This window comes from Lissotriton vulgaris, chromosome 8 (genome assembly GCF_964263255.1).
Source record: "Lissotriton vulgaris chromosome 8, aLisVul1.2, whole genome shotgun sequence".
In the NCBI taxonomy this organism is placed as follows: Eukaryota; Metazoa; Chordata; class Amphibia; order Caudata; family Salamandridae; genus Lissotriton; species Lissotriton vulgaris.
The window spans coordinates 468124368-468150284 of record NC_141696.1 but is presented as its reverse complement, the minus strand read 5'-3'; positions in this window follow the sequence as shown (position 1 = coordinate 468150284).

Sequence of the window (25917 nt, the reverse complement as noted above, 5' to 3'; positions counted from 1 at the left end):
ATTTACATAGAATTGAAAGTGCTGTTCACACCTAAGGAGGTGGATGGTCATCTACCCTCCAGGCGTAGTGAAATCTTACTGGACTTCTTCTTGAAGCTGGCCACAAACTGATTTATTTAATGTTCTCATAGAGTGCTCCTGCATCGAACGATATAAAGGTACTGTGCATAAAACTCCATATGCACATTATACCATTAAGCTATGGAATGAATAAACTAGTCTCATAATTGCAAAGTAGCAGTAGGATAAAGTAGAGGCATGGCTGAAATGTAGTTGTTTTTTTATTTTAGCAAAGCTACCATGGCATCCACGGACATCTGCCAATGCTTCATGATAGTGGCAGACACTTTAGTAAGTGCTTCAGTTAGGGAGCGGGGCTGGTGGGGAAAGCATGGAGTGACTGCTGTCAAAGATGGCGGACGTGAGTTAGAGCTGCTCTGGCTGCTGCCCTTTTTTTGCCCTTTACAATCTTGATCTACCCTTGGTGCTTTTTACTAAATTATTTGTGGCACTACCGGGCACTCTGCAAAAGTTTATAAGAGGCAAAGCGGTGGTTGTTGCGGTCCTTGAACAGAGTGCAGCCTATGGGTGCTGGGGCTGACCAAGAGCCTCATGTGGTAGAGACTGACTTACAGGAGTGGTGGGTTAGCTGTGGTCTGAGGAGATGCCATGATGACTGTGCTGCTCAACCTGCAGTCATTGCGGATGCCCTGGTTGGGGTCTGTGGCTGGCCGGTTGACTGAAGTGCAGCACAGAGGGAACTGCTCCTGGTGCTCACTAGTGGAGTTGCTGGGCCAGCTGGCAGGTGCTGTGCCTGATTCTTGGTTGCAGAGTGGGCTCCAAGGACTACTTGAATTTTTGTTTTAACCCTTTCGATGCTGATGACGAGCTCAGCTCGTCATGATGCACAGTTGAGCTGTGCTGATGACGAGCTGAGCTCGTCATGAATCCAGCCTCAGAGCAATTTCCAGCACAGGGGGGGAAAACGCCCAGCAGCCATGTGGTTAAAGTTATGTCTTTATTCGCATTTGTAGAATAGACACATTTTACATGTACAGACATACATGCAGCATCCACTATCTGATGGCCTTGTATAGCTCAATTAAAATACTTCATATTATATCCCAATCCACTCGTGCGGCTGGCATTACAAAGTACAATCGTGAAATACCTCATAAATATTCTCTGTACTTGTATCCATGTGTACTCAAGGGAGTCACACAAATCCAAAAAAACAAAATATATATCAACCAAAGAGTAATACATTTGATCTCAAACTTAGTGAAACCCCGTAATGGTGTGTCTCCTAGCAGCCCCATCTCCCTGTGTCATGTCCCATTTCTATTTCCATGGGGTGGGAAATCCGTTCAATTCAGAGTAACGGATCCATGTAGATCATCGTGTGTGTGTGTGTCTGTCTGTCGGGAGAAAGGCCGGGAATCTCACCTACATAGTTCTCGTCTAAATATCACTCCTCGGTTGCTCCCTGGAGCTATCATCACCAACGTCCTCTGCAGTCTCTGCATCACTTACTGAGCATGCTTCATGTCTGGCCTCCCTCAACACTTCCATCCAGAGATCTGTCCGGGGACGCTGGCGGATCCACCATGCATCTTTCCTCTGTAGTGCCCCCCATACTGTTATCAAGTGACATGTTGCTGCTTTCCAATGCAGTGCTAGCTGTCTCCTCACTAAGACCAATGCTAAATCCACAAATCTGTTACCCCCTTTCCTAGTTTTCAATCTGGGGAACAGTCCCAGCAGGCAGACCTCTGCTGAGTTAGGAAGAGTGCGGGCCAGAGTCCTCTTAACCGTGGTCAAGACTGTCTCCCAAAGCTCCCTAAGACATGGACACACCCAAGTTATTCGAGCAAACCCTACGTTTCTCAGTCCACATCTAGGGCAACCATGGACCTCCCCTCCATGCATAATGTTCAATCTATGAGCTGTCATATATGCCATATGGATATAATTGAATTGAATGACCTTGAAGTTGGAGCTTCTGGAAACCCGTTTCGGGATCCCCAGGACCCGGATCCATTCCTTGTCTAGCAGATCTCTTCCTATTATTTCTCCCCACTTCTCTCGCATCTGAACTTGAGGCCTTTTCACCATGTTCAACAAACCTCTGTACAGTTTACTAAATGTCTGGCTGCCCCTAGAGTTATCAACACCTGGAGGACTCCATGTTTTTGTGTTTTTGTGTCTGCTGCTGCCTGCTCCGCCATAGCTCCCTAAATGTCCGTGTCATGGAGTGATATGTCAGAATTTGCCTGCGGGGTAGCTCGTGTTATGATAAAAAATCTTCTAGAGGAATTAATGTCCCCAGGTGAACGCAATCTCCTACTGTTGTGATCCCAGCCGTTGTCCGTTCCGAAAGCTGAGCCCTTGCGTATGGGGCAGAAGCCTGATCAAGGTACGTCTGGTGCTTAGGGATAGGCTCTGTTTGTACATCAGAGGCACCTCCTCCAGCTGTACAATGCAACTTGCAACAGTACGCCCGGCTTTGGGATAATTACTGCCGGGTGTAGGAATCTGGCCCACAACCACCCCTGACTATTATTCCATCCCTCCAGTCCCAGTAGTTAGAGATTCCTGCCATCTAACCATTGGGCTAACCATTGAAGCTAAGTGGCCAGGTAGTACAGCTCAAACTGCGGGGCACCCAATCCCCCCCCATCTCCTCTGGTGCCCTCTGTAACACCGCCAAGACTCTGTTTGACCCCCCTCCCGCCCCATATCAGTTCCCGGAGTAATTGGTATAAGCGCGCAAACCATGGGGGCATGACCGCCATAGGTAGGTTTACAAACTATAGGAGTCTAGGAAGCATAATCACTTTTGACAGCACTATACGGACCATCAATGGTAGTCGTGGCGAGCTCCAAAATTGGACACATGTTTTTAATGAGTTCATGACCAGGTTCAGGTTGCTTTGCTGTCTCCCAAGTCCCCTAATCTGTGGAATATCTGTAATCCTAAATACTTAAAGGAGCGGGGGACCATGTCAATCCCTCTGGAAGATCGTCTGGGAGGGGGCAGTCGCTCACAAATGGGAAGGCATGGGTTTTGGCCTTATTGAGTCTGAGCCCTGCCAGTCCAGCATACTTATTCAACGTAGTCGGCGCCTGTTCCACCCGTCAACCACTGTCTCACAAATACAGCAGCAGATCTTTGGTGAAGAGGGAAATCACATGTGTCCTCCCTCCCAGACACATGCTGTGGTGGTGCCCCTGGTGTCTGAAGATTGCCACTAGTGGCTCGATTGCCAAAGCAAACATCGGGCAGCCCTACCTGGTACCTCTATATGTATATATTGTACGAGTGCAATATCACCCTATTTGTCCTAACTCGTGCAGTTGGGCACATGTATAGTAGTTTTACCCACCTGATCCATCCCTCGCCTAGACCCATGTGTTCCATTGTGGCATATAAGAAGTCCCAGCTCACCGAGTCAAATGCCTTTTCCAGGTCTATTGACATGATGAGAGCCTCCGGGTATCAACTCCGGTCAGGTGGTGGTGTATGACATGAGAGTTGCTGAAGGTTCCCATTAGTGAACCTAGTTGGTATAAATCCGTTCTGGTCCTCGTGTATAAGGCGCGTCATATGAGGTAAAAGTTGCGAGGCCAGGACTTTGAAATCGGCATTCAGTATAGAGAGGGGGCGGACCTCTGACTCACACACCTCCAACGCCTTTGTCTTCGGGTGGAGTACAACCAGGGCATCCTAGTAGAGGGTGGGCTCCAAGGACTACTTGATTGTGGGTGTGGCTACTTTTGCAGTTGGGCCACTGGTGGAGGGACTGCTGTTGCTGCAGTTTGAAGGTGAAGACCTTGGAGATCTGCTACCTGTCTGCATTCTTATAAGGGGGCCACCTGGAAGGGTGTTGCCTGGTTGGTGCTGTGTGAACAGCTGAGTGGACCACTGCAGTGTCAGTCTAAAGAGGGGTCCACAACACCATCTGGCAATGTGGAAACTTAGAGTGGGGGCAAGGTGGTGCTGCATTGTCTATCTCCTAGTGTACTCTTGTGAAGTGTCTGATACTGGGACCTACTGGGGTGGCCTGTGTCTTGTTTTAATAGTTGGGCACTCCGGGCACTTGCGTTGAACCTCCCCCTGGGGCCCCTGACCGGCCTTTGATCACACGGTTGCTGAATTGTAGTGACTGGGACGTGATCCTCCACTTCACTCACAGTCAAGCATACTTAATGCTCTAATCCTATAAATTAACATTTCCAGTTTACACAAGGCTTGTTCAGCAACAATGTAAGTCCTTTGTGAAGATGATGAAACTGTGTAACCTCATCATTCGTTACATGGTCCACTACCCGGCCAAGCTCAAAGTCTTAATTCAATCTTGCACCTTCTTTTTTGAACCTCCAGCAGAAGTGTAGAGGAGAGAGTCACTCTCAGTCTCAATACTCTGCCACGGGCTCCTTGCTTATCTTTCCTTGTCAACTGACCTCGTTGGGTCTGCCAAGACACCGTCCCTGTCCTGGTAAATGCTCTACCAGTCTGTGTAAGTTTATAACTACGGCTGATCGCCGGACTGATTGAAAAAACAACAAGATGGTGATGGTGTGGAACTGCAGACGGTGGATCTGATCTGTTAACACCTGTGGCCGGCATAAGGAGAATCCTCCTTATGTTTTGCCGAGCTGTCACACCTTGCTGCTCTTACTCTTCAGGACCACAAGCTATTTCTAGAGCATCTGACTGTACCTTTGGGGGGGGATTACCTAGCGGTGCAATGGTTGATACATGAATACTGTTGTTTGGGTTACCAAGTGACCTGCCAGAAGAAGCTTGCATCACATACAGTGAGTTTCACGTAGGTTCTTCTCTAATTTGCGGTTCAGTTGGGACCTGAACGATCAACTACCCTGTCAGTGCTGAGGGTCCAAAGGTGTTTATTGGGGGGGAGGGCAGCGGCAACTGGAATAGCCTTGGCAACAAGCCTTGGTAACTGCAACCCACACAGGAAGTGAAGATGGGCTTCTGTTCAGACCAGCAAGGTCTGGGGCGCTTTTCCTTCACAGGGAAGCTGGAGCAAGACTAGAGCAACCAGGCAAGCATTGTTGATTCAAAGGTTCGTCTTCGTACGGCTCACTAGCCAATGGGCTAGAACTGGGAAGACGCGTCGAGCTGAAATGCAAGAGCGGGCCCCACGCGGCACTCGTGGAGTGTGGAGGGCTGAGCTTCGGTGCAAATGCTGCTCGAGTCTGGGGCTTCTCAAACGCCAATGCACAACTTCAAGGGTACCTCAGAAGCTGCACAGGTAGCAAAAAGCAAGTAGTCCAGGATGTCCGGTCCCACGTTTTCTCGTGTCTGACACGGGTCTCAGCTTTGCTGTGGATATGGATCGGAGTCGAAGAAGTCTGGAAGTCCAGTCGCTGAGTCTTCGGGTTCCGGCGGGAGCGTCGACAAAGCAAACCGGCAAGTTACTGGTGGTGCTTGTTTGCACAGGGTGGTCACTCCTTGACCACAAGGCAGATGTCTTCACTCTTCCAGTCGATATGGAACGTCGAAGGTCCAAGAGTTTCGTTTCAGAGTTTCTTTCCAGGATAATCTAATGTCTCTAGACACAGCTCCTATCTTTATACTACACTAAGGGGCTGGATTACCTGCTAGGTCCCTCCTATGGGTGAAACCTGAGAAGGGGGTAGTTGCACCCCTTTCTCTTTGTCCAATTTCGCACCAGAGCTGGGGGTGGAGTGCCCCAGCAACTGGTTTGAATCGGGCTATGCATGGAGCACCTTGTGTGCCCCAGGCAGTGTCTGGAAAAGCATCTTTCCATTGACCCACCCTGCCCCAATCCACTACAGGCTGTCTGGGGAGGTGCTAGCACCTCCCTGGACAGGAAATCTATTGTCCAGGCCTCCCCTGCCCAAGTTTCGTCCAGCTGCAGGAGGTCAGACTCGTGTCTGTGGCAGCAGCATCCATTTTGTGATGCTGAGGCTCTGTTTAACTTCAACCGGGTAAAGCAGTAACTACATGTCTTCTCCCTCTAGAAGGGTGGAATGCTACCCCTGCCGCCAGGACTGGCGGGGGGCTAGTATTCCAAAGTGTTTGACACCTTACACAACATGTTTTGATAAAGCCAAACCAAAGTTTGCATTAACCGCAAGGATTATAATGCACTTAAGAGTATATGGTATGGCTATATCATAGAACAGCTATAAGGACATGGTTCCGAAAGGTGCAGACGGGCTCAGCTCATGCTAGAGCACCATCTCACATAAAACCAAGCACTCTGACTTCAGGATTGTCAAGGCCTGCCATAGGAGTGACTTATAGGCATATATGTCTCTCTCACTTATATATATATATATATATATATATATATATGGGTAGATATAGGAATACTATATCTAAGCAAGGGGTGATTACACCACCTTGCCCAGGCTGAGTGATCAGCCTGTGGTGTCAGTTTGGATGGCCAGCCAGGGGTGGCATAATTCATGCTGCAGCCCCTGGTAGGCCTTGGATGCACCTATGCCCAGGGTACATATATGTAACACTTTACAAGGGCTCACAAGGTGTCCAATATTCAATTAGATATGTACCTAAAGTACATGGAGTCCATTTTACAGAGAGAGCAGATAGCCTGGGGCCCTGAATAGCAGGATCCCAGGCCAACTAAGTGAAAAATCAGCTAAACACTAGGCAAAAAGTTGGGGTAACCATATAGTCGGATATCCACCTTCCTACACTGGGTGCAACATTGAATAGTGAATGCCAAGATCTACCACGTATTGGTAAACAGCCAATTGGAGCATTATTGTATGCGGACAATACTGTCCTCTTGGCTCGCACCCCCCTTGGTTTACAAAAAGTTATCTCCAGCTTTTCTGTTTTTATATGCTAAACCTCGACCTTTATATAAATATTAGTAAAACATTTACAATGAAATGCAGTAAGCCCCATGTTAAGTGCTGAGACCTCTACATAAACAACAGGAAACTCGATTTTACTAAACACATTTCTTACCTGGTAATTGTATTTGAAAGAAGGGGTCTATGGGCAAAAGCTATTGAATCAAGAAAATAGTTATTTTATAAAGCAACTAGTGCATTGATACATTTTGCAATAAAGCTAGGAAAGTGTCCAATTGCAGACCTATTAACAATTTATAAAGCCAAGTGTATCCCGATTGCTGTGTATGATGCTGGCATTTGGGGCTATGCCAACTTTGAGCCCCTACAGCTAGTAGTAAATAGATTTCTAAGATATCTCCTACAGGTACTGAATAGCACAGCTACATTTATCTGCCATGCTGAGTTGGGCTTGTCATATCTGTCTGACCAGATTAAAATGCAGCCTATGTTGCTATGGCATAAGGTCTGGACTAGTACTTCTACTACCTTGAACCGGGAGGTGATTAATGATTGCTTGTTCCTTCATGGGGTAGATTGTATCCTTTGGATTATATATGTCAAATCAAATATAGCTTTATTCAATTTTTGATAAAAAAGCATAAAAGCACATTAAAACATAACTAAACATTTACAGTGAGATCGCAGCTACTCGGGTTTTGATAAAAATCCATAAAGAAACAATAGAAACATGATTAAACATTTACAGTGAAATCGCAGCTACTCATATTATAATATTATTAATTATACTAAACATATACAGGTCAAATCCTACAATGTATACACTCTCGATACTATAAGCAGCAGCCTCACTTTTTGGTGTATCGCCATAATTAATCCAGATGATATATTCACTACATTGAATTTCTAAATCTTATTACATTTTTCAAGTAAGACACCATCACACTAATACAAATTTCACTATCCATGCGTTGTAGCATCATGATGGCATTTTTAAACTGTCTCAAGCCTTTGTTTTTTTTAAATGGTATTAAAAATCTTTTCCTCGGATTAGCATAAAATTGTGACATGGATAATTGATTGTTTTGAAACATCATCGCAAGGGCAGGGTTTTAGATCACACGACCAGTCCTTAATCTCAGGGAAGGTAACTAGTCTGAATACTATGCCCAGGCGGAACTGGGTCACCAACATACGTTCATAGCTCCCCCGAAGTTGGGATAACTAAGCCTGAATTCCTGGGCCTATTTGTATTAGATAATTTGCCATAACAGGTTGTTTCCCTCTCTCTATGGACCTCTGACCCCGTTCACCAGGCAGGTCGCTCCCCTCACAGCCACGCAGCCCCCTGTGTGACAGTGCTCCGCCGCCTGTATCGCCTCTAGCTGTCCTGGTCTCCATCCTTGTGCCTGCTGTTGTGCCCATCCTTCGCTTTGTCCTCTGTCCATCTTGCTCTGACCCCTGTGCCCGCTTGCCCCTGTGCCCCCTCGCTTCTCCCACCTCCTGTGTCCCCACCGTTTTCCTGGTATTTAACCCCCTGTGCCCCCTCACTTCCCCCCGCCTCCAGTGTCCCCGCCGTTTTCCCGCCTCTGTGGCCCCGCCCCCCTACCCCCTATTGGCCGCCCCGCTGCCACCTCCCAGCTGCTCCTCCCTCCCTCTGCCCACATATGGAGGCTGCGCAGCGGACACGCACAGCGGACGCGCCGCTAGTGCACCGAAGGCGCGCCAAAGGCAAGCCCATCTGCGCCTGTCCACGCCTGGACCGCGCCCAGGGCCAGAACCCCTGGAACCCAAGCCCCGGCAACGCCAGACTGCACTACGACTCCAACACCCTCCATGTACTCAACACCGGACAAGACCACCCCTGGCACCGGGCCACCCCGAAGCGCACCCAAGGGCCCTTCGCCTGCCGGAACTGCAGATTCACCAGCATCCAGCCCGCCAGACCACCAACCAGAGAACCCAACCACCTCCGCTGCATCCTCCTCAAAACCCGCTCCGCCCGCAAGCATGCCATCGATCTCTGGGACCTCCTAGACTCCACCGCCCCCGATGTCGCCTTCCTGATGGAATTTGAATTTGAATTTAAAATTATTTATAAAGCGCTCGTTCGCCAGCGGCTTCATGGCGCTACAACTTACAGAAAACAAGGCAGGGGGGCAAATGTAAATTAAGGAATTTAAGCTACAGGAGAACAGTTAATTGAAGGATTTGGAAAACAAGTAAGTTTTGAGTTGTTTTCTGACCTGGGGGTATAGAGTCAAGGCTCTGAGCTCAGGAGGTAGGGAGTTCCAGAGGAGTGGAGCAAGGGTCGCAAATTTCGAGCCTCCCCATTTCTTCCTCCGGAATCGCGGGACAGTGAGGAGGGATTGGGTAGATGACTGAAGTTCTCTGGTAGGGACATAAGGAATAATCTCAGAAGAGATGAAAACCGGTGCCGTGCCCAGTCTCGCTTGGAAGGTGATGGAGGCCAGCTTGAACTGGACACGTTCACGAACTGGGAGCCAATGCAAAGATTTAAGAAGGGGGGTGACATGGTGGGATTTTGGTAATTTGAACACCAGGCGCGCCGCCTGGTTCTGAATCTGTTGCAACCGCCTAAGGCTATATGCAGGTATACTAGCATATAGGGCGTTGCCGTAATCCAGGCGGGAGATGACCATTGCCAAGGTGATCAATTTCAAGGCGTGAAAAGAAAAAAAACGGGACACCTTGCATATAGTGCGCAGTGAAAGAAAGGAAGAGGACACCACAGAACTGACCTGGGAGTGAAGAGTGAGCTGGGGGTTGAGCCTGATACCTAGAGTTTTTACTGAGGAGGAGGGTACAGGTGGGGAGCCAAGGGAAGGGGGCCAAAACAGAGGAGACCAGGGACTGGATGAACCACCCGTCAACACCAGCTCGGTCTTGTCTGGGTTGAGTTTTAGGTTTAAAGCATTTTTATTTAAGACAAACATGAGGGAGGGGGATAGGAGGTCAAGGTTACATACAGTACAATAACGGAAAAAAATGCAACTCAGGAGCGTTGGCAAAAAGCAGTTCGTTAGTCCGGAAGAAGAATTCAGCAAATGTAAAGCAAATAAGTAATCTGTGTAACTCTCGTGTGCACATCAATCCCCATCCAAAGCTGAGCACGGATAGCCATCAGCGACTCTTCACGCACCACCCAGTCCCTCCGGTCCCCCAACCCCCAATAGAAGAAAAGGAAAAGAAAACAACCCCCCAACTCCCCCGTCCAATGGCCCTGTTCTAAGATCACCCATCCCAGTCAGCCCACACCCCATCACCCAAGATCATGCCCCCTATTCAGTCTAATCCACCGGGGCCGTCGGTGGCGTCAGCCTAAGAAGTCTAAGGTACCTCGGGCAGGTGAGCTCCCGGAATTCCGTGGACAATAGCGCTAGGAAGGGTTGCCACAGCTCCTCAAATTGATCTACCTCCCCAGCCACCGTAAGCGACATCTTCTCCATTCCCAACACCTGCCAGAGCCTATGCAACCAACCCGTAATGGAGGGGACAGTGGTGGTGCGCCAGTGGACAAGAATGTTCTGGACCGCTGAGCCCAGCGCAATTGCAATCGGTCTACCCCTGCGGGACTTCAACAGGTACATTAGATCATTGGGAAGGCCCAACAAGACATACGCCGGGAAGCGAGGCAGCTCAATCTCAAAGTGCTTATCCACCTCGTCTAGAACCTCCTTCCAATAAGCGGTTAGCACGGGGCAAGCCCAAAGAATGTGTGAGAGGGTACCCTCCTGTCCGCAGCCCCGCCAGCACCCCTTGTCAGTGTGTCTATGCATTTCGTACAGCCTCTCCGGGGTGTAGTACCAGTAAGTGGAGACCTTAGTAAAGGTCTCCGTAAGTCCTGTGTGATACGCAGAGTGCCGCGCTCGATATGCTATATTGTCCCAATCCTTGTGGCTGAGTGTCCTACCCAATTCCCTGTGCCAGCGCTCCCTCCCCGGGTTATAATAGTGGAACGCCGGGGGCTGTAGGAATTTATACAGATCGGTAATCAGCTTGGCATCCGAGGTCCGAGTCACCAACCACCTCTCATACTGTGTGATTTGGCGAGCAGCGGTGTCACGCACCTGGGGTTGGAGAGCCCAGTGCCGGACCTGCATATAGCGCATTCTGTCCAGCTCCGTCAGGCCGAATTCCTGCCGAAGTTGCTGAAAAGAAATCACGCCCTCCGGCCCGTACATCTGGAAAAGCGCCCTGCAGCCCGCGCTCACCCAATGGGAGAAAGCTCCCGGTTCCATCCCTGGGGAGAAATCCGGGTTATCCACTATGGGCGTGAACGGCGAAAGGAAGGTGGTCAGGTCTCGAACCTCGCAGACTGCGTCCCACACCCTCAGGGGGACCCGCGTAATAAAAGAGGCGTAAAGGTTAGCAGGGCGATGCGCGCGGCGCAGGAACGGAACCGCCTGCAGGGTGCGGCCCGCCACCGTCTGGTCTTGAAAAAGCCAGTGTTTGTCGGACTCCCACCTGCTCCACTCCACCAAGTACCGCAGTTGCGCCGCCTGAAAGTATTTACGGAGGTCCGGAATACCAAGACCCCCCGCCTCCGGGGCAAGCGTGGAGAGGACCCTCTTCATCCGCGGCTTGCGGCCTTGCCAAACAAAGCGGGAGATGTCAGCCTGCGTTTGTTGTATCCAGCCCACTGGGGGTTGGAGAGGCAGAGCGCGAAAAAGATACAGGATCTGGGGCAGCACCGTCATTTTGACCGCCGCGATTCGACCCAGCCAGGATAGAAGGCCCTTGCTCCAGCGGCCAAGTTCTTCCTTGATCTTCCTGCCGAGGGAAGTATAATTGGCCGTAACCATCTCAGGCAATGTGGGCGCCAGCAGGATCCCCAGGTATTGCACCGTAGACGAGGACCACTGCATGGGAAAAAGGCGCTGAAGGTCCCTCCTGGTATCCACCGCCAGGGACACGTCCAACGCCGCCGACTTGCTCATATTCATTTTGAAGCCGGCCACCCGCGCAAAGGCGTCCAATTCCTGGACGCAAGCAGGTAGCGACCTCCTGGGGTCGTCTAGGGTCAACAGGACATCGTCCGCGTAGAGGCTGACCGTGTGGATATATTGGCCCATCTTGACCCCAATAGCGTCCGGGTTGTTGCGAAGCCTCTGAGCAAACGGCTCCATATAAAGGGCAAACAGAAGCGGCGAGAGGGGGCAGCCTTGTCTCGTACCGCGTTCGATGGCAAAGCCACCGGAGCTACACCCATTGACCCGCACCGAAGCCGAAGGACGTTTATAACAGTTGAAGACCATGGTGCGGAACTTCTCACCGATACCCAGTTTCTTGAGAACCAGCTCGAGATACGGCCAATGAACTCTGTCGAAGGCCTTCTCCGCATCAACCGACAGCAGCATCCGCTCCCCTGGGATCCGCGAGGCCTTCTCTAGTACATGCGTCACCCGCTTGGTGTTGTCAACCATCTGTCTGCCGGGTACGAAACCAGCCTGGTCTGCCTCCACCAGTCCCGGGAGGTGTTGACCAAGCCTGGACGCCAAAATCCCTGTATATAACTTGAGATCGACATTTAAAAGCGAGATGGGTCTGTACAAACCACATAAGGCCCGGTCTTTCCCTGGTTTCGGGATGACCGAGACCGTAGCGTTCAGGAGGTCTGGCGGGATGGCTCCAGGCTCGGAGAATGAATTAAACAGTCGAGCCAGGATAGGGGCCACAGCGGTGCAAAGGGTCTTATAAAACAAAGACGTGAAGCCATCTGGGCCCGGGGCCTTACCATGTTTCAGTCGCGCTATAGCGGAGATTACCTCCTCAACATGGATGTCCCTCTCCAGATGGTCTGCCTGAGCGGGGTCCAGCACCGGGAGGGCCACTGACTCCAAATAGTCCTCGGCGTCTCGCGGCGAGGAGGGCTCCTCAGCATACAGCGCCTCGTAGAAGCTGCGGAAGGATTCCGCCACCTCTGCGTCACCAGAAACGACCACCCCGTCCATACCCACCAGTTCCTTCACAACACTACGCTGCTGCGCGACCCGGAGCCGGTGGGCCAGGAGCTTACCACACTTGTCCCCCCCTGAGTAGAAGGCATGCTTTAGGCGCAGAATGGCATACTCCGCCCTGTCAAGATCCAGTGCCGACAGGAGCATCCTCGCGGCCTTCAATTGCCTCCAAACTCTCGGAGCCCCTGTGCGGCGATGGACCTGCTCAAGCTCCCGGACCTGAGCGGTTAGTTCGTCCCTCTTCCGTTGCCGTTCCTTATTTTCGGCTGAGGAGATGGAAATAAATTCCCCCCCGAAGGACCGCCTTCAAAGCCGCCCACTGCGTCGCTTGGGACGTGTCGGAGTTGCCATTGTGAGTCAGATAATCTTGTATTACTTCCCCTATGCGTTTCACGACAGACCTTTTGTGTAAAAGAGTATCGCGAAGACGCCATGTCCCCCGAGAGGAAGAGGCCACCGGCCACTTGAAAACGCCGGTAACTGGTGCATGGTCAGACAGAGACAGGACCCCAATGTCCGCCGCTGTAGCAGTAGTGTGCATCGGCCCACTCACCAGGAGGTAATCCAGCCGCGAGTAGGTGCGATGCGCATGGGAAAAGTAAGAGTAGTCCCTATCAGTGGGGTGCATAGAGCGCCAGAGGTCGTGCAAGTCCATATCCGCAATCCGATCCTTCACCGCGCGGGAAAGTTCCCCCGTCTGCGGTGAACGTTGCGCCGACCTGTCCATAGCAGAGTCGAAAACAATATTAAGGTCTCCCCCCAAGATGACATGGCGGTCGGGAGAGGCAGAGACGTCCACCAACACGGAGTTCAAGAAGCGTTCTTGGTGATCATTCGGGCTGTAAACTGAACCAACTGTAAACGCTATACCCCCTAGGCGCATGCGATATGCAAGGAACCTCCCCTTCTGTTCAGCATACTTATACAATACCTCCCCCCTAAAGGAGCTCGCTAGTAGAATGGCTACCCCCGCGGTCTTGTTCGCCGCCGAAGAGAAGAACTTGGTGAGGAACTTAGCAGAGCGCAGCCTATGGCAATCCCGGGACAATAAATGGGTCTCCTGTAGGAGGCATATGTCCGCCTGCGTCCCCTCCAGCAATGAAAGGATTGCCCTTCGCTTCACGGGGTTATTCAGACCCTTAACATTAAGGGTCACTACCTTTAAGGACGACATTCCTCCCGGGGATCAGAAACGCTATGTAGCAAGCTAGGGATCAGCGGGTGGGGCGCATGGGGCAGGCGCGCGGGAAAGGCCAAAGCAGGCCAAGCGTGGACATGGACAACATCGGACGGGACTTCCCCAACAACAAAACAACCCTTACACCCTCCCAAAACACACCCATGGCAACTAGCCAAATGCAAACTTAAACACCCCATTGTCTCAGTCAAGCCCCAAAAACGGGCAAGTCCGTAGGAAAAAGCAAAGTGGACGTTCAGCCACTCACCTCCATCCGCTCCCCCCCGACCCCCCCCGCCCCGAACCCAGCATCGTAGAAGCTAAGGACATCTCCCCCCGAAGTGAATTTAGGCCGTCATGGCCACGCCGTTGGAGTCGGCCAAGTCCCTGGCTGCCGCCCTCAAAGCGTCAGCCATGTCCGCCCTGATAGTAGGGGAATCAGGACGCCCAGCACTGGCCGGCGACTGTCTCCTCGCAGACCTCCGTCGGCTCCGTCTCTCTGAGCGCCTCCACGACGGCGTTGCTCCTTCCTCCTCCGTCGCCGTGAGCCCCAGGACTCCACAGATGTCCTGCAAGGAGCGAAGCTGATGCAACACCCCGTTCCACCTAAAAATCAGACGGAAGGGGTGTCCCCAGGAGTAAGGCGTCTCGTGCTCACGCAGAAAGTCAGTGGCAATCCTGAAGGACCTGCGCTTCTGCAGCGTGATGGCGGACAGGTCCTGATAAAGAGCTATAGGCCGCTACCGGAAAGTCAGGGGCTGCATTTTGCGGGCCTCCGCCATGATGCGTTCTTTCAGCGGGAAGTCGGGCAGGAATGCCAAAATGTCCGGCGGGGGCGCCGATGACTGGCGCAGTCGGCCAACCCTGTGTGCCCTGTCTATGCGGACAGGGAAGCCTGCATCTTCCCCCAGGATCTCTCGGAACAGGTCCTGCAGATAGGCCACCAAGTCGGCCCCTTCGTCCGCGGATGGCACACCACGCACCCGGATGTTGTTCCGCCGGGACCTGTTCTCAAGGTCTTCAGAGTGGGCCTGGAGCTCGACACACTGCTCCCGGAGGCGGAGAACGTCCTGCTGGAGATGGACTATCTCTTCATCCCTGCGCTGGGCCGCCGCCTCTACCGTCTCAACTCGCTCGCCGAGGCCCTCCACCTTCCTGCGTACTTCACAGACCTCACTGGCCACCTCCCGCTTCAGCGTCTGAAAGTCTTCCTTGAGGGAGCTAAACAGTTCCTCCATAAAGGACCTTGTGACCGGTGGTTCACCTCCAGTCGCTTCTGCTGAGGCCCGGGAGGACCCCGGTGACGGCTGTGTCCTGTCCCGCAGCTGCTGGGCCCTGCCAAGCATATCCGGCAGGGTACGGTCCCCCTTCCTCGAGCCGCCCCTCCCAGTCATCGCAACCGCTGCGGTGGGCTCAGGCCCGGTCGCCTCAGGGATGCCCAGTCGTTAATGAGTGCCAGAAGTGGGGACCGCTATGCAAGTGCGGGTGCTGCGTCACAAGTGACAAAATGGCGGGCCAGTCCGGGCACTGCCAGTCGCGGCGCCTAGCTGAGGCGGCGATCGAGAGCCAAAGCAGGGGGTCTCCCTGCAGCCCAACCCACAGAAAGTTAGTTCGGCAGCGAAGGCAGTTGCAGGCACCCACTAGCCAAGGGCGACGATGAAGGCCACCAACACTGATCTTCCGGGGACAAAATGGCGGCGGGGCAGGGTAGAGAGGCCCGGCCCGGCGACACCGCCGGGGCCCCTCAGGAGTACAGCAATCGGAGTAGTTCCACAGCCAATGTCACACAGTGTCGCAGAAGGGCCCGGGTGGTTCGATCCCAGCCTTGAGGCCACCGGACTTCGTTCACGGGGCCGGGGTCCGCACAGCGCAGTGTGTCGCCGTCCCTGGTCGGGAGGTCAAAGCACAAATCAAAGTCTTCCGTGCCACCAAGACCCTGCCCGTAGGGCTCCGGTATCCTCTGTCACGCGGCGGGTCCGATTCCCTCCGGATCGTCAGCTTTCAGCACCAGGCCCAGCCGAGGCGCCTGGACAGCACTACAGTACGCTCCGCCTCCCAGGTTCTCCGCCGCTCCTCGATCGAACTTTTGAGGTGCTTCCTCCGAGGCGATTAGGGCCAAAGCGACATCAATGTACGCGCCAGGTACTCCGCCACACTCCCCTCACTCACTGAGCATCAGCGGGGGGAGAGAAGCGCAAGAAAGGGGCTCAAGCTGAGTCGGGCCGGAGGAGCTACGGGAGGAAGCGTCCGCTCACCCCGCCATCTTGGCCACGCCCCCCCTGGGTTGAGTTTTAGATGGTTGTGGTTCATCCAGTCTCGGATGTGGATCATGGTAGATTGGAAATTGGAGGTAGAAGACGGGGAAGAGGACAGGTTGAAAACAAGTTGGAGGTCGTCAGCATAGTTGTATACTGCGACCTCCATCTGCTGTAGTGAAAGAATAAGAGGGGCGATGTAAAGGTTAAACAAGAGGGGTGAAAAAAAGGAAAGAGAGGAACCTTGGGGGACCCCGCACTGAACTTTCCGGAAGTCCGCAGTAAAGTCACCCAGGCGAACTGCCTGGGTGCGGTCCCTCAGGAAGGAGGATAACCATACCAGTGCAGTACCTCCGATCCCCGCCGCCTTGACACGGGAGAGTAAGATGGTATGATCAACCGTGTCAAAGGCGGCTGAGGGATCAAGAAGGACCAGGGCCTGGGTCTTGTTGGTATCCATTCCCTCCCTGAGGTTGTCAAGGACCGAGAGTACTACGGACTCCGTGGAGTGTGCGGGGCGGAAACCGGCTTGGCGGGGGGCTAAGACCCCATGCATCTCCACAAAAGTGCTCAAAGTGCGGGTGACGTGGCGCTCGAGCACTTTTGCCAAAAATGGCAAGAGGGAGATGGGGCGATAGTTGGCGGGGACCGAGGGGTCCGCGCCAGGTTTCTTGAGAATGGGGACGATGATTGCTGTTTTCAGTGGGGCGGGTACCACGCCCTGAGAAAGTGAACTGTTAAGAAGGTGAAGGGGGGGATCGGAACAAGAAGAGAAAATGTGACGGAGAATGTGGGAGGGGCAAGGGTCTAGAGGGGAACCAGATTTGACTAAGGGAATTATCGAGGTGAGGGTTTCCTTAGTCAGGAGAGGAAGGGCATCAAGTTGTCCCTTGGGGAGGGGGAACTGAGGATACACAAACGTAGGAGAAGGGGGGGGGATATTAGCCTTGATGATGGCAATTTTTTGGATAAAGAATTTGTTAAGTGAGTGGCAGAGTTCTGGAGAAGGAGTGGGTTTCAAGGTGGTTCTATCAGAGAATGCCAAGTTTTGCACAATCGAGAAAATTTCCCTCGATTGGTTCTCTGCAGCGAGGATTTTGGAGGAGAAGTAAGCTGTTTTCGCCGCCAGGATGGCCTGCTTATATTGGGACAGGATGTTGATGAACTCCAATCGTAGTAGGGGGCAGTAATTTCTCCTCCAGGCACGCTCCGCTCTGCGTACCACTAGTTTAGTAGTCTTGAGGTCCTCATTAAACCACAGGTTGGCATCCTTCTCCCGCTTTGAGGTAACCCGCTTGAGGGGGGCAATGGAGTCGCAACCAGAGGTGAGCCACTGATTGATGGACGCGACTTGGGAGAGAATGGATGTACCCTGTAATAGAGGGTAGGAGGCGGTGAGTAGGTCAGATAGATTGTCTGGGTCTACTCGTCCCCAGGCCCGACCCAAACGTTTTTGGGAAGTGGGGGACGTAGACCTGGCTAAACGCCACCTCAGCACCAGACATCGCCATAGCCATCCCACAGGGCTACAAGATCTCCCGCACAGACCGCACCAACGGAGTTGGAGGGGGAATCGCCATCATCCACAAGGACACCCTCAGAGTCTCGACCAACACAGACGACACCCTCACCACTGCGAGCACATGCACTTCCAGATCTACACCGACCCCAACAGGACCCTCCGAGGAACACTCATTTACAGACCACCCGGACCAAGACCACAGTTCAGCGACACCATCGCCGACCTCGTCAGCACCCACGCCCTCGCTTCCACGGACTACATCCTCCTCGGGGACCTGAACTGCCACCTCGAGAATAACAACAACGCCAACTCCACCGCCCTGATAGACAACCTCGCCAACCTCAGACTCAAACAGCTCGTGACGACACCCACCCACCCACGCCGCCAGACACACGCTGGACCCCATCTTCTCCACAAGCCCCCACGTCTCCTTCAACCACATCACCGAACCCCACTGGACTGACCACAGATGCATCCACTTCACCTTCAGGAAACCCACCACACACCTCAGCACTCAATAGCTGGCACGCCGCTGCTGGGGCAAGATCACCAAGGACCAACTAACTACCACCCTCGCCCTGAGACAACCCACCGACCCCAACACCGCAGCGACCAACCTCAAACAGTGGATCAACAACTGCGCCAACAACCTCGCCCCTCTCAAGACCTCCGCAACCAACCACACCAGCAAGAAAGCCGCCTGGTTCACCGAAGACCTCCGGATCTCCAAGCGCACCTGTCGGAAGCTGGAGAAGAAATGTCTCCACGACCGAACACCATTTAGCCACACAGCCCGCAAGAGCGCCACCCGCAAACACCACCAAGTCATCAGGACCACCAAGAGGACCGCCTTCAAGGACCGCCTTGACAACAACGCACAACTCCAAGGAGCTCTTCAGCATCGTGAAAGAACTCTCCAACCCCAGCTCCAACACCAACGACATACCACCATCACAAGACCTGTGCGATTCCCTAGCCACCTTCTTTCACCGCAAGATCACCAACATCCACGACAGCTTCAACCCCGAGACCCCCGCACCCACCACCGAGTCCTGAGACCACCCGCCGACCCCAACACCGCTGCGACCAACCTCAAACAGTGGATCAACGACTGCGCCAACACCCTTGCCCCTCTTAAGACCTCCGCAACCAACCACACTAACAAGAAAGCCGCCTGGTTCACCGAAGACCTCCAGATCTCCAAGCGCACCTGTCGGAAGCTGGAGAAGAAATGGCTCCACGACCGAACACCATTTAGCCACACAGCCCACAAGAGCGCCACCCACAAACACCACCAACTCAACAGGATCACCAAGAGGACCGCTTTCAAGGACCGCCTTGACAACGCACACAACCCCAAGAAGCTCTTCAGCATCGTGAAAGAACTCTCCAACCCCAGCTCCAACACCAACGACATACCACCATCACAAGACCTGTGCGACTCCCTGGCCACCTTCTTTCACCGCAAGATCACCGACATCCACTATGGTTTTAACCCTGAGACCCCCGCACCCACCACCGAGTCCACCACCCCGCGACCACTACCCACACCAGCCGCCTGACCGCCTGGTCCAACGTCAGCGACGAAGACACAATCAAAACCATGAACTCCATCCACTCCGGATCCCCATCTTACCCCTGCCCTCACCACATCTTCAACAAAGCCAGCACAACCATCGCGCCCCACCTCCGGAAAACCATCAACAGCGCCTTCGATACAGCAACCTTCCCGAAAAGCTGGAAGCATGCCGAGATCAACACCCTTCTGAAGAAACCCAAGGCGGACCCCAAGGACCTCAAGAACCTCCGGACCATCTCCCTGCTCCCGTTCCCGGAGAAAGTGACAGAGAAGATTGTCAACAAACAGCTAACCCGCTACCTCAAAGACAACAACATGCTGGACCCTTCCCAATCCGGTTTTCGCAGCAACCACAGCACCGAGACCGCCCTCATCGCCGCCACTGACGACATCAGGATCCTAATGGAGAAAGGAGAAACAGCCGCCCTCATCCTTCTGGACCTGTCAGCAGCCTTTGACACAGTCTGCCACCGCACCCTATCAGCACGCCTCCATGACGCCGGAATTCAAGAGAAGGCCCTGTCCTGGACCACATCTTTCTCTCCGGCAGAACCCAGAGCGTTCGCCTCCCACCCTTTCGCTCAAAAACCACCAAGATCATCTGCGGCGTCCCACAGGGATCCTCCCTCAGCCTGAAGCTGTTCAATATCTACATGGCATCGCTCGTCTACGTCGCACGTTAACATAACCTCAACATCATCTCCTACGCCGACGAAACCCAGCTGATCATATCCCTCACCGAAGACCCCCACACCGCCAAAGCCAACCTCCACAGAGGAATGAAGGCCGTAGCCGACTGGATGAAGGACAGCAGACTGAAGCTGAATTCAGACGAGACAGAGGTCCTCATTCTCGGACCTACCCCATCAGCCTGGGACGACTCTTGGTGGCCCACATCGCTTGGCACAGCCCCGGAACCCACAGACCACGCACGCAACCTGGGGGTCATCGTCTACTCCACCCTCTCCATGACCAGGCAAGTCCGAAGGATCTTCAAGTGGATCCCTACCGACATGAGAAAAGCTGTCACTCAGGCCCTTGTCACCAGCAGACTCGACTACGGGAACGCCCTCTAATCAGGAACAACAACCAAGCTCTTGAGACGACTACAACGAATCCAGAACGCCTCGGCACGTCTGATCCTCAACGCCACATCACACCCCACCTGAGAGGCCTACACTGGCTCCCCGTCAACAAGAGGATCACCTTCAAACTCCTCATCCACACAAAGCACTGCACAACACCGGACCCACATACCTCAACAACCATCTCAGCTTCCACATCCCCACCCGAAGCCTCCGCTCAGCCAAACTCGCACTCGCCACAGTTCCTCGTATCCGAAAAAACCACAGGCGGCAGCAGATCCTTCTCCTACCTCGCCGCCAAGACCTGGAACGCCCTCCCTACCAGCATACGACAGACCCAGGACCTGCTGGCCTTCAGAAGACTTCTCAAGACCTGGCTCTTCGATCAGTAGCACCCCCCCAGCGCCTTGAGACCCTCACGGGTATGTAGTGCGCTTTAGAAATGCAATGATTGATTGATTGACCATCTTTTATCTTCCAGGTGTGTCATGTATTCCTTTTTCTATTGTTTCCTGGTAATACAGTTCATACTCTTAGGATCTTCAAAATATTCCGGGTGTCCAATCTCGCTAATCACATCCCTAATATGACTCAGCCATGGGATGCGCGGAGCCCTGTCCATTTTCATACAGTCCATGATAACACTAGGATTAAAAGTCGCCTCCTCTGTCACCCAGAGCTTGTGCCATAATAAGAGCGGATAAGTCCTAATAATGTCTTCTATATGTGACCTACCCAACTCAAGGTGGCAAATGTAGTTAGCTGTGGAATTAGGAACTGCCAATAAATATTTTAAAGAGGCATTCTCACATTGTTGTAAGCTCTTAACATTAGCTAAACCCCAGATGCCAGCCCCTTATACTGCTGTAGAGATACATTTAGCTTTATATATAGATATCAGCTCTGGAATTGTCTTATTACCCAATTTACCAGCAAAGCAAGGTACTCCCCCAGTTGCTCTCATCATCATTTGCTTTCTAGACTGTATTGCGGTCCCCAATTTTCCTGTGCTAGCAAAAACTATGCCCAAATACACCCTAAGACCCCTATCCTGCATATAATCAACAAACTGTGTAAGAGTTCTTTGAAGGCCATTTTGTGTCCTAGACATTAAAACTGTGTCCTCCGCATATAATAGGATAGGTATGGGGCAGCCATCAATTACTGGATGATCATTTGGGTGCTCTGCCAGGTGTTTGCCTACGCTATTAATATAAAGGGAGAAAAGAAATGGGGCGAGAACGCACCCTTGTCTTACTCCTTTACTTATTTGAAATCTTTTAAAGCACTCCTCCTGTTTCCCATACCTAACTCTCGCGCCAGCATCCCTGTACAACTCTTTTAGAAATAACAATATGCTTAGATCAACACCAGTTTCCATTAACATGCCCCACAGTTTATCATGTACTACGCAGTCGAATGCTGAGCTGAGATCAACAAAAGTCAAGAATATGTTACCATTCTTTGCCAATGTGAACTTATCAATAATCAGACTCAGGTTGAGTCCTTGTTCAACTGTCTCAAGGCCTGCTCGAAATCCATATTATAGCTTTGATAACACCCCCATTTCATCAGCCCAGTTTGGTAGCTTATTCAAGATCACCCTCCCAACCACTTTCAGGAGGGAGTCTAACAGAGAAATGGGGCGATAACATGTCGGCTCATTTCGGTCACCCTTTTTAAAAATCGGTATGATTATTGATTCGGTCCAGGTAGAAATAAAACCCTTTTGCATACAGTTCATAAGGACATTAGTTAAAAACAGGGCCCCATAACTCAGTGTTATACTTGTAGATATCCATAGGTATGCCATCGGGGCCAGGCGCTTTACCTGCCGCACTCTCTTCTATTGCTTTTGTTACTTCATCAATGATCAGAGAGATTTCCAGGGAAAAAATCTTATCTTGCGTTCTCCCTTCATGTGCCATAGCCATTAATTCTCTCCTTACTTCACCTTCCACCTCCTCCATATCTACCCTGTCTTCATCCCCAGTACTATCATAGAGGCCACTAAAATACTGTATCCACCTATCATCTCCAGTTGCCACATCAATGATATCAGTATCTCGTGTGGATAGAAAAGGCGCGTTAACTATCTTCCAGAAGCCAGTATTGTCTTTATTTTCACTGTCCTCGCGCAGATTCTGCCAAGCTTCTGCTCTTAGTTCCATTCTTCTCTTGGGCCTGTTTATACAGTAGCCTAGCCTGTTTAATATCTGCCATAACTTTCGGTTTCGTTTTAAAAACTCTCTTAAGGTTTTTGTGGGCATTACTGCATTCCTTGTCAAACCATACTTTATCCTTCCTGATGTTATCTTTTCGTTTAAGGGCCACAAATAGTATCTGCTTAATTTTCCATGATATCTGCGACTGCTGCCCACCCACACCAGCACCCGTATCTGTTTTACGAGTAGATTCAGCTGTTCTTTTACCCATATTTCCATACACATAACCTGCCCCTTATATCAAATCCGCATCTGAGATAGAAGTCAGGGGCAAAAAGGGCATAGGCAAGTACAGGCGGGGGTTGAGCGTGCTAATCGTTCTGCAGCCTTTACCCTAAGTTTTAAACCAGTATCCCTGCAAACAGCACATATACATACAGAGTATGTGGTAAAGGGTAAAATGCCAGATGCAGATTTTTGGCAGCTGTAAGTGTAAAGTGCATATAGGTGCAATACATTCCCAAACAATATAACGTCCAGCTATTATATATTATGAGCTGCAGCACTATTGCAGTTCTAAAGTGATCAAAATGTCACAGAACCCCAGGTATTCCACGGCCTCACAAATCTCCAGGCCAGTCTCGACTTTATATAGTTGATGAACAGGTTACACAGTACCCTATACGTTGCCTGGGTCTCGACCGGCGGACACCTTGATTAACACTCAAAGCGGATGACCCATATGTGCCGCGAAGGTTGCTGGGATGTGTAGGCCGCTGACTCGTGGCGATGGCGGCTCCCCCAGGACCCTCGTTAGGCGGCAATGGCAGTTAGCAGTTTGCGGTCAGCAGGTGAGGGCTTGGTGAAATAGTGTCCTTAACAGAAACATTTGCAGAGCTCAAAATTGCACTGAAATTATGAAAAATGTTCCACATAGCAATTTAAAACCTTGGCAGCTATGAGGAAGCACTGTCCCAAGGACAGTTAGAGGAACTGCCCAATAGGGACTCCTTTTACCTTTCACTCCTTTTACCAGCAGGGGGTTCATTATATATGTCAAAAAATGTGCAAATGACTTAGGTCATCTTGAGTACTTTGTGAACCCTGACAGCCTGAATCAGGTTACTAGGAACGAGCTAAAGTTTCTATGCGTGGATCACCTGGAGAGCATTAGATTGGCTGCATTTATTATGAAACTAACAGTAAGAGTGCATCAATTACTCTTGATTCAACCAGGAGCACAACCCTACCTGACAAATATTTTAGGAATTTACGATAGGCTGCTATTGACCCGTCTTCGCCTTTCAATTTTTCATATCGGGGTCACTTTTCCAAACATAAATGACTGGTCTTGTATCCTATGCTTATGTCCCTGTGATAATGTGTCTGCACAGTCCACAATTCACGTTATGTTTTTTTGTAAGTTTCATACTTTGCCTATTTTAAAAGTGTATGGCCTGAGATAATGTCGACCTGCCTTTTTAAAGTTGCAAAGTTTAAATGATGGAACTGTGATTGAGCACATAGTTAAATATTTGAAAGGGGTGGTTAGAAATAGACTGACAATGGACGGCCCCTCTTTCAAACTGTATGTGACTTCATGATTTTATTTTTATTTAAATTATTTTTATTAAATATGTAATGATTTTTTTTTCTAAATGCATAGTGCTTTTATGGTCTAACACTTTTTAAACCGAATAAAGCGTATTCTGATTCTGAGACTCATGGTTACAGACCCAACTGTCAAGCCAAGAGTGCATTTATTTGGTGGGTGGGGGATGGAGGTCACACCACAAACACTGCCCTCCCTCCACACCCCAAGAAGCTATGGCCCATGTAATGTGGTTTACAAAGGAGTCAGTTGACGAGACAGCCCACATCTCTGAGATTCTATGCCATCCTGTAAGTTGACTCTTGCTTTACAATGGTTGGTTCAATTAAATTTGAATTCAGATGTGATGATCCTATGGCTGTAGTTGTGGTCTATTGGCGTACAAGGACCGCAGCCTCAACTGGCCAATGCAGAAGTACCAAGGTTTGAAATATAAGTAGCAAACCCATGTTAGCGCATTCTGGCCAATGATTTAAGATTTTAAAAAATAGAACTGAGTGTTGAATGACGTGGCAGAGTTACTGGAAGTCTAAGTGAGTTTTTTCCTTGAAGAATGACGATATTGTCTGTCATTTCGTGCTTCTAAAATGCTGCTTTACAGTTGGCAAGTAGCACATATTAGCTCTGCTGAAATAGGTCTGGCTTTGGCAAGCTGGTGCGATGGTAAAAATTGTTTTTGTATTTTATCGCACGCTTGTGCCAAAATATAAAAAGGTGCTGCTGTCTAATTGTGGCAGCCATAAGCCTGTATTTAAAAACAATTCTAATTAAAAATAATCATTGCATATAATTTTAATAGAATAGTATGGGTGCTTCACAGCATGTCGGTGCATTTATAACAGGTGTAGAAACCCTTTTTAGCTTTGATGGATGTGAAAAGTTCATTGGCATTGAGTTTCTGTAATTTGCAGGCATAGTTAAATCCACAAGGATGGCTAAACAAAATTAAAAAAAAGGTAAAGAATAGAAAGGAAGAAAAAAAAGCATTGGCATAGTAAAGGTATTGTCCACCGGATCTGGCAAAGAAGTGCACTTCTTGTTAGGTGAATGCATACGTGATCAGATAAAATGCTGTCACTCACAGTGGAAAAGTGAACTGGGCTGAGCCATTGCCCTTTGATTCATGCTGTGGTGGGGTAATCAAAATGTGAATGATGATAGAATAGACCAAAGAATGAAGATGGTAGACCCACAGCCTATATATACGTATTATTACTTGAAGCTGACCTGACCGCTAAAACGTTTTGTAGGCTAGAATTCAAAAGGTCACAGAGGAACCGAGGGTTGGGGAGCGGGCAGGGGTCAGAGGTGAATTGTTTTAACAATTGAATCATTTTTAGCAAAAGTTTCTTTTTTTCTGTAATGATTTTAATTGATCGAACAGTTGATAAATTAATTCATAGAGGAACCGAGGCAGTGTTACTACCCAATTTCTATGCTGAATGTCACCTTAAATAATACGACAAAACCCACGGCAGGCTATGTGTAATACTACGGAAAACGCAAAAGTAGATATGTTGAATACTTCAAATAGTGTCCTCCACTAGCAGTCGCTGAGGGTACACTCCAGGCCGATATGTTTCACTCACTATGCCACTCCAGATATACACCAGCTAAGTGTCAATCAAATTTGCCCTGCTCCAATGGGAATAATCCAACCCAAATTTATCAGCTAGGTACCCTCTGAACGGGAACACAAGCATC